This window comes from Papio anubis, chromosome 19, assembly GCF_008728515.1.
Source record: "Papio anubis isolate 15944 chromosome 19, Panubis1.0, whole genome shotgun sequence".
NCBI lineage: Eukaryota > Metazoa > Chordata > Mammalia > Primates > Cercopithecidae > Papio > Papio anubis.
In genome coordinates, this window is record NC_044994.1 from 16,698,243 (window position 1) to 16,712,513 (window position 14,271).

The following is a 14,271-nucleotide window of genomic DNA, read 5'->3' on the forward strand; positions in this document are numbered from 1 at the left end:
GGGCAGTGCCCTCCTGCTGCCATAGTACCTCCTGCCGGGGAGAATTGCAAACTTCTCCAAGAGGCTTCTATTCTTTCTCCACCTTCTTTAAGGGAAGGGGTAAGGGGTGAGCACTCACTTTAGTGTTTAAGGCCCTAAATTATCAGTTGTTTCTCAAAATATTCCTTAATTGAGAAGAAGGAAGAGAGCCTCAAGTTGAAAGTGTATTTCCATTGGAAAGGTTTTAATTTTCATCTCTCCTGAGGTGTCTGGGAAGCAAGGAGGACCAAAGTTTTCCATGCAGAAGCCAAGGACAAGGATCTAGCTTTTTGCTTTACTGTGTGTGTGTGCGCACGCATACGGGGCTGGGAAGAGGGAGGGAACATTCAGCCAATCTCATCTGTCTTTGATGTCATATGACCCACTGGCCCCCTCCACCTCCCCGGTTTGTTTTTCTTTACTCTTTTAATTTTGACTTGCAGAAAAGTAGTAACAATAGTAGAAGAAATTCCTATGCACTTTTAAATGTAGATTTATCAATTATCTGCATTTTTTCCTATTTGCTTTATATCGTTCCTCTTCTCTCTTTCACTCTCCGTATGAAAATGAAATTTCTAAACTATTGAGAGTAAGTTAGAGACACCATGTCCCTTTACCCCAGAACACTTGAGATGGACATTGGCTTACTTAGGAACAAAACAATGATCAAAGTGAGGAAATTGAACATTGATACGATGTTATTGTCTAATCCACTATTGGTATTCAAGTTTCATCTGTTGTTCCAGTCAGTAAGGTATCTCAAAATTCTAGCTATTTTTTTCTTGGTCTAAGATCTAATGCAGCATCACATGTTGCATATAATTGTTGTGTTTCTTAGGTTGCCTTTAATCAGGAAAAAGTCCCTATCCTTTCTTTGTCTTCCTTTGCCTTGATATTTTTTGAAGGTGACAGGCAAGTTAGTTCGTAGAATGTTCTTCAGTAAGGTTTTGTCTGATTATATCCAGGTTATGCATTTTTGGCAGAAGTACCAGATAAGTAATATGCTTTTCTACGCATCATATCAGGCTGTCTCATTTCAAATAATGAGCCTGATAATTTGGTAGATGATGTCTCATTAGTAGTGATGACTTTGGTAACTTGGGTAAGGTTTTCCCACTCTAAATCTATGTTTTTTCCCCTTTATATGTATTATAAGTTGTTAGTTTTCTTTATAGAGTGGGGGTCTTGCTTGCTCTCTTGCCCAGGCTGGACTGCAGTGGCCTGATTATAACTCACTGCAGCCTTGAACTTCTGAACTCAAGTGATCCTCAAACCTCAGCCTCTCAAGTAGCTGGAATGACAGGTATGAGTCACAGCACCCGACTCTTCCCTTTATAATTAATTAGACATTTGTGGTAGATATTTTGAGAACTTATAAATGTGCTATTTTTCTTTAAACAATGACTACTATTTTTTGCATCATTGATGCTTTTATAACTCCATCATTCCTTCTGTATTTATTAGTTGGCCTTCTACTATTTAAAAGAAGAGCCTTTTCTCTCTCATCAGTATGACATTTTTAGAGTTTTATCTTATTAAAGGGTTTTCATCCATTATTATCATTATTGATTTTGATGCTCAAATTGTCCCAGATTTGGCCAGGGCGAGTCCCTTCGAGTTGGTCTCTGTGTTCTTTTGACACGTCCTCATCATTGACCACCTCCTTACTTTCTGGCACAAGAAAATATTCCAGGCACATCTTTTACTTTCTCTGCCTGAGTCCCGATATCAGATTTTCTTCGAGGAGCCCTCGTTCCTTTTAGTGGAGAATGCTGTTCAGAATCAAGATCTGGGCTCCAATCTTGTGTTTGAGTTTAGCCATGAAATCAATCTATTTCTGGTCAACGTGAATGTTTGAATTCTTTCTCTTCTTCAAGGAGTCCAACTATGGTCCTGGCCTTTCAGGAGTTATACATAAATCTTCTGGAGGCCTGTTGGTCATGGAGTTTCTCTGACCTTCTGCTGCCCCCAATTCATTCCCTCTTCGCTAGGAAAGACAGCCATCCCGGGGCATCAGCACAAAGTCTATAAAGTCCCCAAGGCTTCCCGCTGGTGTGGGCTTCAAAGGCTGCAGGATATCCCAGTGGCAGAGTAAAGGAAGAATTAATGCAAACAAAACCTCAAGCCATATGACAGAATCTCAAACTGTTGGGCAAAAACGGACGCAGAGAAGCTGCTAGAGAAGGTGTTATTAGGATAGTTTCTCTCCCTGTTTTGAAGTCACAGTCTTGAAATGAAAAGCAAACTCTATTGTGCAAAATACCTAATGTTTCTTAAGGATTGACTATGTCCCAGACTGTGAGCTGTGCACGTGACACAAAGGATCTCATTTAATCCATGCAGTGACATTCCACAGGGGATCTCCTGTATCCCCAGGGAGGCCCAGAGAAATGAAGTAGAAAATGATGGAATTGGGATATGTATCCCAGTAGACTGACTCCTGAAACTGTTATACTGCTGGACTCACAGTCCCACGCAGAGGGCATGATGAGGAAAAGGTGGGCACCAATCTTTCCAGCACTGAGAAGGAGATGAAATGAAATGAAATCACTTCTGGTAGGATCCTATTAGAAGACAGAAAACCATTGTGTGTGAAATGTATGATGAAGCCCTAGAAAGATGTTTCTCTGAGTCAGTCATTAGTAAATAAGGGATCCAGGGTTTGTGAGCAAGAGCATCCAGATTTTAATTGTTATTAACCATTTTTGATACTATAGTAAAAATACATCCCCATCTTGGGAAAACTGAAAACTATGAAAAAGTACAGAGGAAAAGAGATGTTCTGTAATCCCACTGCACTGAGATAATTATTAACACTGTAACTTGCTTCCTATGTGTTTTTTGCATAGTTGAGATCATAGCATATAAAATTATCTGTGTTGATTTTTTTCACTAAATTTTATCACATAACCACATCCCCAGGTTGTTGAAAGCTCTTCATAAACATCGTTTTAATAGCTTCATAATATTTCATTTCATGCATGTAATGTTATTTCTTTATTTCTTTAATATTGGGTATTTATGTTGTTGCCACTTCCTCATTATTAAAACAAAAGAAAAACAACTAAAAACCATTTTGGTGAATATATATGTACTTTCTGTATTTTGGTTTATTTTCTTAAAATTGAGTCTTAGAAACAATCTCCCTGCATTGAAGTATAGATATTCTATTTTTGTTATTTAAAAATAATTTAGTAATTTGAATAATTCTAATTACTATATTTTTATGGGAAAAGTTTTAAATGTTTAGTGAAAAAGGCTTAAAGCAATGCATTATTTACATATGGATAATAAGACATGGCAGGATCCCCAGAGCTTTTCCTGGGGTGTTTGGGGGAGAGCTATGTAAAGAGAGTCCACATAAACCCCACTAAATAAAAGCTGCTCCTAAATATTTCCAAACAGGAACCCAAAGTAGATGAACAGTCTCCAACTCATCTTTAGAGTACTGGGACTGCTTCTTCGGATCAGATCAGTGGTGTTCATAGACATTGCTTCTATCTGAGTGGAATAGTACTGTTCAATGTCTCTCGGGATGCGGATGTCGGTCATTCTTGACAAAGTTAATGGCCACACCCTTCCAGCCATATTGACCTGATCTCCCAATTCTGTGCGAGTACAATTCTGTTTTGGGGCAGGTCATAGTTAATGATGACGGACACCTGAGGGACATCTGACCTCCCGGCCCAGACATCTGTAGAAATGAGCCCTGTGCTGGTGCTGGATGGGAACTCCTTCATGACAGACTGTGGCCCTTTCTGAGGTGTGTCTCTGTGCATTGAGGACATGGTGAGAGCGACATCTCTCATTTTCTCCACCAGTCAGTCAATTTTCCTTTTGGTATTACAGAAGATGACCACCTGAATGACAGTTAGCATTTTGTAGAAATCACACAGGATGTTGAGTTTCCACTCTTCTCTTTCCACTACCACAAAAAGCTGTTTGATGCCTTCCAGAGTCAATCCACCAAGATGCGGACTGGGTCCAGCATGTACTTGCTGGTCATCTCTAGGATTTCACGAGGCAGTGTGGCACTGATGAGAACTACTTGTGTGGCTGGAGGCAAGTACCTGAACATGTCATAAATCTGATCTTTGAAACTTAAGTTTACTTGTTTATTATAAAGGATATTGCAAAGGATACAGATGAAGAGATACGTAGGGCAAGGTAGTGGGGAAGGTGCTGGGAGCTTCCAAGCCCTCCTGACTGGGCCACTCTCCAGGAACCTCCATGTGTTAAGCTCTCAGGAAGCTCCCTAATTATTTTCAATAAGTAATACAAACATATATAAAACACAAATTCAAAACATACATAAGGTTATACAGGGAAACCAAGCCTTCCCACTCTACCTTCCAGCCACCAAGAGTCCAGCTTCAGTTTCTTGCTTTTCCTTTCAGAGAAATCCTTTGCATTACGAGCACACGTATCTGGCAGATCATTCTGTATCACAACATAAAGACATGCTTTATTATTTATTATTTTTATGTCACCCCGGCTGGATGGAGTGCAGTAACTATTCAAAGGCATGATCATAGTACACTACAGCCCCCAACTCCTGGGTGCAAGTGATGCTCCTGACTCAGCCTCCTGAGTAGCTGGGACTAGCATTTTTCTTTTTAATGGCTGTATACTGTTTGAATGTACATCTCCTATGGATGGACACTTAGTTCTTCCTAATTTTTTCCTGCAATAAACAATGCTGTACTCAGTCATGCTATGTGAATCTCACTTCCGCAGGATAAGATCTTAGGAGTGGAATTGATGAGTTAAAAGATACAAACATCTAACATTTTGATATATATTACAAAATTTATCTCCATAGAGATTATATCAGTTTATATTTCTATCAGTGATATGAGAAGAGAGAGCCTGTTTTTTCATACTCCCATCTACAAAGTATATTATCAAATGTATTGAAGTTTGCCAGTTTAGAAGGCTAAAGTGTTATTTCATTATAATTTTAATTACTGTTATTTTGAGTGAAGCCGAGCATTTTTTTGGAAGTCACTAATTATTTCCTTTCCTGAGCAGACTGTGTTCTTTTGCGTTGTTTATTTTTTTCCTTATTAATTTGTAGGACATTCTTTACGTAGTGAGGAAATTTTAGCTCTTTGATTGTGATATCATCTGCAAGTGTGTGTTTTTGGCCTAGATTATCTTTTCAATTGTTTATTTGTTTGTTGATTTGTGTGTTTTTGCCATTCAGAAATATTTTATATATATGGTTCCATCTTTCACAATTTTTATTTTCAGGGTTCTGAGTTTTGTCACATACACAGAACGTCTTTTCCCACTTGGAGGGTTTAAATGTATTTTTCTACTTTCCTTTGGTATTTTTATGGGTTTATATTTTACACTTAGATTTTTGCTCAATCTAAAATTTGTTTTTGTGTAAAGCGTGAGATAGGGATACAACTGAATATTTTTTTCACATAGCTAACCTGTATTATTTATTGTGTAAACTACCTTTCCCCTGTTATTTTGAAATGCCAGCATTAACATATATTAAATTAGGCCTGGCGGCTCGCGCCTGTAATCCCAGCACTTTGGGAGGCTGAGGCAGGCAGATCACTTGAGGTCAGGAGTTTGAGACCAGCCTGGTCAACATGGTGAAACTCCGTCTCTACTAAAAATACAAAAATTAGCCAGGTGTGGTGGCACACATCTGTAATTGCAGCTACTTGAGAGGCTGAGTCACGAAAATTGCTTGAACCTGGGAGGCAGAGGTTACAGTGAGCTGAGACTGTGCCACTGCACCCTAGCCTAGGTGACAGAGTGAAACTCCGTCTTAAAAAACAAAACAAACAAACAAGCAAAAAACCCATATATTAAATTTATATTGTGCATTTGGGTCTATTTCTCAATTTTTCTGTTTTGTTCTATTGGTATTTTTTTATGAATGGTGGTGTACCTTAAAATTATTCTAGCTTTATAACAGATGTCAATACCCAGCATTGCTCTTTTTCATTATTACTCTTTTTCTTGCTTTTCCTTTCAGATAAATTCTTTACATTTTCCTGAACAGTCTTGATCACTTTTTTTTTTTTTCAATAGGAACATTAGAATGGCTTTGCCTGTGTTTTTTTCTTAATTATATGTGATTTCACTAGAGTTTTTTTTTTTTTTTTTTTTTTTGAGACAGTCTCATTCTGTCGCCCAGGCTGGAGTGCAGTGGTGCCATCTCGGCTCATTGCAACCTCCACCTCCCAGGTTCAAGCAATTCTCCTGCCTCAGCCTTCCAAGGAGCAGAGATTACAGATGCCCACCACCATGGCTGGCTAATTTTTTTGGTATTTTTAGTAGAGATGGGGTTTTACCATATTGGCCAGGCTGGTTTCGAACTCCTGACTTCAAGTGATTCGCCTGCCTCAGCCTCACAGAATGCTGGGATTACAGGTGTGAGCGAGCCACCATGCTGGGCTCACTAGAGTTGTGTTAAACTCTCTGATTAATGTGGGGAGAGATGACATCTTTATAATTTGATTTTCCTTGTTTCAGAGAATGGTTGTCTTTCCATTTATTTACTATTTGCCCCTTAGTAGCATTTAAAAATTTACTTCATGTAGATTTTTCATAATTCTGGCTAAGTTCATTCCTAGATATATTATCCCCCCCAGCTTTTTTTTTTTTTTTTTTTTTTTTTGCTATCTCAAATCAAGTCTTTTTCTTCCATTTTACAATACAACCGGTAGTTGCCTGAACAGTAAATATGTGATGGCTATTAATTTTATGTAACAATTTTGTTTCTGGTCATGCTTATGCTTGTTCTTAGTTTCAGCAATAGCTTTGCGTTATTGAAACAGTTGACTTGGATTTTCTTGAGAGAGTATTACATTATTTTAAATGATGCTAATTTTACCTCTTTTCTTTCTCTCTCTCTCTTTTTTTTTTTGAGATAGGGTCTCATTGTGTCACCCAGGCTGGAGTGCAGTGGCATGATCTCTGCTCACTGCAGCCTCTGCCCCCCAGGCTCAAGTGTTCCTCCCACCTCGGCCTCTTGAGTAGCTGGAACTACAGGGGTGCACCATCTTGCCAGGCTAATTTTTTCGTATTTTTTATAGAGATGGGGTTTTGCCATGTTGCCCATGGTGATCTCCAACTCCTGAGCTCAAGCGATCTGCCCAACTTAACCTCCCAAAGTGCTGGGATTACATGTGTGAGCCACCGTGCCCAGCCTCTTTTCTTTTTTTTATGCCTCATTTCTTTTTCTTGTTTTGTTATATTGGCTGATATCCCCATTATAATGTTATATAGTAGTTGATAAAATGGGCATCTTTGTTTTGTTTCTCATCTTTTGAGAATATGTATAGTTTTTTCTCAGTAAGTATGATGGGAGATTGAGACAGATGTATTTTATCATGCTAAGGAAGTTTACCCATCTTTTCCTATTTTGTTAAAATAAAAAAATTAAAAGTAGATATTGAAATTTTCAAAAGCCTTTTTTTTTTTTTTTTTTTTTTTTTTTGAGATGGAGTCTCACGCTGTTGCCCAGGCTGCAGTATAGTGGTGTGATCTCGGCTCACTGCAACCTCTGCCTCCTGGGTTCAAGTGATTCTCCTGCCTCAACTACCTGAGTAGCTGGGATTACAGGCACCCACCACCATGTCCAGCTAATTTTTTGTATTTTTAGTAGAGACGGGGTTTTACCATGTTGGCCAGGCTTGTCTTGAACTCCTGACCTTGTGATCCTGCCACCTCAGCCTCCCAAAGTGCTGTGATTACAGGAGTGAGCCACCACACCCAGCCTGAAATGCCTTTACAACATTTATGGAGACAATTGTATGGATTTTTGCTCTTGATCCATTAATATCAATGGGTTTCTTAGTATGTTTTGAATAATCCCAATTGTATGGATATTTCAAAGACTCTAATCCTTATTGTGACTGCCTCGTAGTGTAGATTGTACGTGTTTGCTACCCCATCATAGTTGTATCAGAACACCTAGCAAATGTAGCATGGGGATGGTAATCAGTGGTCTTCTGCAGTAAAAAGTTATTATTGAAGAGATGAAGAAGATAAAAAATTAAAAAACCAGAAAGGGCTGAGAGGTGGGCAGATCTTCAATCTTAGTCCATTTCTGTGGGAAAACCATCTGCGTAAAAGCACCTTGCATCTTTGCATGATTCAGTTATAGCAACAGGAAAGTACAAAACCCACCCACGTGGAACCACTGTGCCTTCTAGCTTATGAAACACTCTTTCTGGGTACCTATGGGAAGAATCAGGTATGTTATTCAGGAAGGCTGGGAAGCAAAATTCAACTAACATGGACACAAAAGGAAATGAATTGGCTCATGTAACTTGGAAATCTAAGAGGGTGGATCTGACTTTGGGTAGAGCTGCATCTGTGAGTTCAAACACTATTATCAAGATTGTTCTTTGTTTTTTGGCTGTTGGCTACCTTTGTTAACTTCATGCTTAGAAAGTCATTCTTCACATCCCAACAAAATGGCCACCAGCAGTGCCAGACTTACGCTTACCTCATTCTTCATTCTTCTTGAACTAAGAAGAGACCTTACATCTTTTCCCTCCTACTATCAAAATATTTTTTTTCTCGTTTGAGTCAGAGTAGAGCCAGACTGGTCTCGAACTCCTAAGCTCAAGCAACCCGCCCACCTCAGCCTCTCAAAGTGCTGGGATTACAGGCGTGAGCCACTGCACCTGGCCTAAAATAATTCTTAAAAAAAAAACAAACTATGGCTCTGCTATGCCGCAGGTCCACCTGCTTTTTAATTGCTTTGCTCAGGAAATGGAGACATCCTGATTTTGACTTTTCTGCCTGGGTCATGTGTTTGCCTCTGCAGTGAGAAAGCAAAGTAGACAACAAGCAGTGGATGAGGTGATAGAACCAGGAAATTCAAGGAGCTTCCTGGCATTAGATCACATCTTCACCATGGATCTTGATAGAAATAAATATTTCCTCTACAAGTTATGCAAAGAGACATCATGATACTTTTTTTTTTTTTGAGACAGAGTCTCACTCTGCACCCAGGCTAGAGTGCAGTGGCGAGATCTCAGCTCACTGCAACCTTCACCTCCTGGGTTCAAGCGATTCTCCTGCCTCAGCCTCCTGAGTAACTGGGATTACAGGCACGCCCCAACATGCCTGGCTAATTTTTGTATTTTTAGTAGGGACCAGGTTTGGCCATGTTGGCCAGATTGGTCTCGAATTCCTGACCTCAAGTGATCGGCCCACCTTGGCCTCCCAAAGTGTTGAAATTACAGATGTGAGCCACCGCACCCAGCCAACACTATGATACTTTGAATTTAGCTGAACAGGCTCTAAAATTTAGATATTCTTATTGTTTCTCAGCCAAATCATGGGAGGCGAGCATACTGCCTATAGACTCTATTGAATATTATTTGAAAGCCCATTAAATTAAATACACAAACCCTTGGCAACATGGGATTGCCATGAATTTGACTTTTATCTCTAATGTGTCAGGAAATCATTGATGATGTTTCCTCAAAAATGACAAAGAAAATAAATTGAAATTAATTCTTTTTAGTTGATTAACTTCATGGAAATATGCATATACTTCAGAGGTTCAGGATTTAGGGAAAATAAGCATCCAGTGAAGAAAAATTGAATAGAAAGACTTGGAAGAGGAGAACTCACAAATACAAGTGAGAGATGTTTTGACAGTAATGGGATATCAAGAGCTGAATTGGCCCTGAAATTGTGTTCATTAAGTGTTGTGTGTTTCTTTGAGGTTTATTAAGACCCTGGAGAGGAAACGAACACATTTCAACACAGAGAAATAAAAATGCTCATTTAGGACTATAACATGTCTCCCTTGAGTTTTTTTAAATGTTATTTTTGACACACTTTTTTGGCATTTTGACACGCCGTTGTTACAGATCCAGTCACAGCACAGTACTTCCATTAGACAAAAACAACAGCATTTTTATTTCTCTAAGAGAAAAAAGTTTGAAGTGAGATTTGAACTGGCTTTCAAGAACTCTTCAGTGCAGTGAAAGAGTTGAGAAGATAAGACTGAGATGACATTTGTGTGAAGAGAGGCAGGTAGGCCCCTAGCTCCTTCTCTAGGAACCCAGTCACTGTCAGCTGAGTTACTGTGCGGGACAAAATCCCAATAGCAGCACAGCCTTGACCTTGTCCTCAGGTGCTTTGGAAAGAAAACCTCACACAGGTACTGTGCATATGTCGGAAGATGGAGGGAATTTGGCTTTTTGCCAGGCAAGTACTTTGAGTGTAGCATCACAGGGTTGTTGTCTGGGCAACTGTAATCCAAAGTCTCTGATAAGAGCCAGGAATAGGGGTGTGCCCCTGTAGTCCCAGCTACTCAGGAGGCTGAGGCAGGAGGATCGATTGAGCCCAGGAGGTTGAGGCTGCCGTGAACTGTGATCGTGGCACTACACTCCAGCCTGGGTGACAGGGCAAAACCCTGCCAAAAACAACCAACCAAACCAAACAAACAAACATTCCCTGATAAGACCTAGGACAGATTTTGAGGAAATTTGGAAAGCAGAGAAGCCATTTCTTTAGTGTTTCAGGGATATCCAATCTCTGAAGTCAACTCTCACACTGCTCCTTAATTTCTTCGCTTCTTTTCTTTCTCCTTTCCCTTTAATTTCTGCTCACCTGTAGGTGAAATAGAGTATGAGACACTGAAAGCGACTAAGAGATCCACAATACATGTCAGTCCTGGTGAGGAATCCCTGAGGCCCTTGAGCCCACTTCTACCTCTCACAGTTATACCTGGAAAATGTCTTTGACTTTCATGAGCCTCCATTTCCCAATTTATAAAACGGGGATAAAGATATCTACCTGGTGGGGTTATTGTGAGGTTTTTTGCACCTGAAACAATGTTTAGAATGAAGTAGTTGTTCAGTTGATGTTAGTTTCTCTTTTCTTTTTCCTTTATTTAGGAGAAATGAGACAGAAGTGTATGAAAAAGTAATTAGCTTTCATAGAATATTTGTATATACAACAATTTTTGATCTAGACCCTGTTTACCAAGGCAAACTGTGGCTTTGGAAGGTAAATGAATGATTTTCTACAGTGACACATACCCCAGTCTACTCATTAGTAGCAGAGCAAGCAATCCTTTAGAAATATATGTAAGCAGGCTGGGCAAGGTGGCTCACGCCTGTTATCCCAGTGCTTTGGGAGGCTGAGGTGAGTGGATCACTTGAGGCCAGAAGTTGGAGACCAGCCTGTCAACATGGTGAAACCCTGTCTCTGCTAAAAATACAAAAAAAAAAAAAAAAAAATTAGCTAGGCATGGTGGTGGGTGCCTGTAATCCCAGCTACTTGGGAGGCTGAGCAGGAGAATCTCTTGAACCCAGGAGGAGGTGGAGGTTGCAGTGAGTCAAGATTGTGCCATTGCACTGCAGCCTGGGTGACAAGAGTGAAACTCCATCTCAAAAGAAAAAGAAGAAATGTATGTGTGCTGGCTAAGGAAAAAAAATACATATAATAAATAGATGGGATTAAATAAACAAGAATGGACTAGTATAGCAGGCTCCTGCAGTCAGATGATCTGGGCTCAAATCCTGGCGTGGCTTCACACTCTTGGGTGAGCTGTTTAACCTTCTGAGCCTCATTCTTCTCATCTGTAAATGGGGATGACCATGGGGGCTGATAAGAGGAGGAATAACTGGAGCAATGACTATAAGCCAAGTAGACAGGGCCTGGCACATGGCATGGACACTTAGTGTTAGCCATTACTAACAATACAGAATGCAATTATCAGTCAAGTTGGCTGTTTCATGTTTGTAAGGGAACAAGGATAAGGCAAAAGATCCTAACACAATGCAGGGTATTTTTCCACGTAAGTCCTGACTGTTCCACAAGGTGTTAGGGCGTTTTGGAGGTTGCCATTCGAAAGGGATTTAACCAATGGCTGACATCCCTGCTTGCTCCCCGCACCTCACCGCCACACTGTAGATCAGTGCCAGCTCTGTGCATGAAGCATTACTCATACTGTCTCTTTACACAGCAGTTAACCTTACTTGTCACTGCTTCCAGTGGGAGATCAAGAGCATTGAAATTACGGAGGTGGCACCATAAATCATGGTCACTTCTTGACATGGCCAGACAAAGCAGCTGGAAGGAGCCTTGCTGCAATGTCAGCTCAAAGTTGAAATGTAAAGTTTTAACATATTAATTTTCTCTCTCTTTTTATTGTCATCCTGTTTTTTCCTTGCACCCTCATGACTCAAAGGAGAGCACGGGAGATTGAACTAGCAGCTTGGTGGGTTAATCACCATGCATGGTTTTTCTTTCTTTCTTTTTTCCCCCCCCTCCAAAGGGGAACACGGTGATTTAAGAATGAAATAATTGAGCAAATCTAACTTGATGTAGTGAAAGAGCTGTTTTCACCTGTGAAACCTCAAGTTTCAGCATCTCATATTTTAAACACAAAAGCTCTTAGAATGTAAGTTCTGTGAAGGATGTATCCAAGGTCTTGCACCCTGCCTAGGACATGCAGGCACTTATCAGATATTTGTGAAATTCATGGATGACTGCTCTGGCTTTCCGTCTCTCTCATTGCTTTAGTTTCTCCTATTCTTTTACCAAGACTTCCTCACCTGACCCCTCAAGTGCCCCCCAGGTATCAATGGTATCAATTAGGGAAACACCTCTGGGAGAGTTGTTAATATGGTTTGGCTCTGTGTCCCCACCCAGATCTCATCTTGAATCATAATACCCACGAGTCAAAGTAGGGACCTGTAATCCCTACATGTCTAGGGAGGCAGGTAATTGGATCATGGCATCGGTTTCCCCTATGCTGTTCTCATAGTAGTGAGTGAGTTCTCAAGAGATCCAATGGTTTTATAAGTGTTTGGAAGTTCATCCTTTGCACTTCTCTCTCCTACTGCCTTGTGAAGAACGTGACTGATTCCCCTTCTGCCATGATTGTTAAGTTTCCTGAGGCTTCCCCAGTCATGCAAAACTGTAAGTCAATTAAACCTCTTTCCTTCATAAGCTACCCAGTCTCAGGAAAGTTCTTTATAGCAGGGCGAAAATGGACTAATGTAGTTGACTTTCTGGATTCAGTTCTTTTCCTACCCTACTTGGCTGCCATGACCTAGGACTTTAACTATAAACTTGTTCTTTCTGAGGGCTTAGGATTCTGAACTGTCTCTATTTAGTAGCCTGTTTTCTTGTTTCCTCATGTTAGGCATTTGGATTTTATGAAAGCTATGCATCTCTTCCCAGATTAATTCACATACAAATGAGGCACATGTAGTTTGGTCCATGATTTTTTTTGACCTTTTGGGGACACATTCATGAATCTAAGTCAAAGACCATGCCTTTTGTAATTGCCTGTTTAATTATCCGTAGCTGCCACCAAGCTCTTCTCTCCTTGAGGGTGGGGAATAGGTTTTCCTCAACTTCTATTCATTTCTCAACCCACTACAATTAGGCTTTCATCTCAAAACTACTCTTCAGAAGTGGGTAGAAGTGCTCTCCAGGCTGCCAACTGCCCGAACCATCCCCGATTCTTATCGTTGGTCATTATTGCTCACTCTTGTCTTCTCTCCTTTTCTTGGCTCTCACGACACCATTCTGCCCTTGTTCTGCTAGCTCTTGGATGCTTCCTTCTACCTTTCTTCCCTGGTTTCTCTTTGTCTTCTCTACGCCTGAATGCTCATCTTCCTAAGGGCTCTATTCGCACTCCCCCTTTCCTCACATTCTACATCCCCTTTCTGAGGAAGCGCATCTCAGTTCTTGGTTTCCATCACTATGTGTCCACTGCCAATACCCAGAGCATGTCCCAGCCCAGACCTCACTCCTGAATACCCCCTCATCTCCCTCTACATTCACTTGTGGGATGGCTCCCCTGGCTTGTGTTTGGGACCTTATGCCCAACATGTCCATTGGGAGAGAGCACATGTTCTTCACTCCTGATATTTTCTTCCACAGGGAGTCATGTGCATTAGTAAAACACTTTCATCCTCTTTGTACTCCCTCTCTACTTTGGAGAGGAGAAAACTCCCTGATTGGTGAGCTGCTCTTGGAGAACATGTGGTCTTGGTTCCTCTTGGCCTTCAGGAGGTTTAGTGGGAAAGTCCTTGCACCTACCATGGGAGGTAAAGGGCACCCATGGTGGGGAGGACCAGCAGCAGTCTAATTCGGGATTCAGCCTGCGTGAATCCACTGGCCTACAGGTATACACTGTTTTCTATAATATCAACCTTACTTTAAATAATGGGGATGTTTTAATTTCCTATTTGCTTTACTGTTTTATTTCTTTAGTGGTTCAGAAGTCAGGGCTTAGAA

General features: G+C 40.5%; 1 pseudogene; it reads right to left on the bottom strand.

The window, feature by feature from the left end:
* Positions 1–3,045: 3,045 nt before the first annotated feature.
* LOC101011749 overlaps positions 3,046–14,271 on the bottom strand; it is a 35,919-nt pseudogene continuing 24,693 nt past the window's right edge.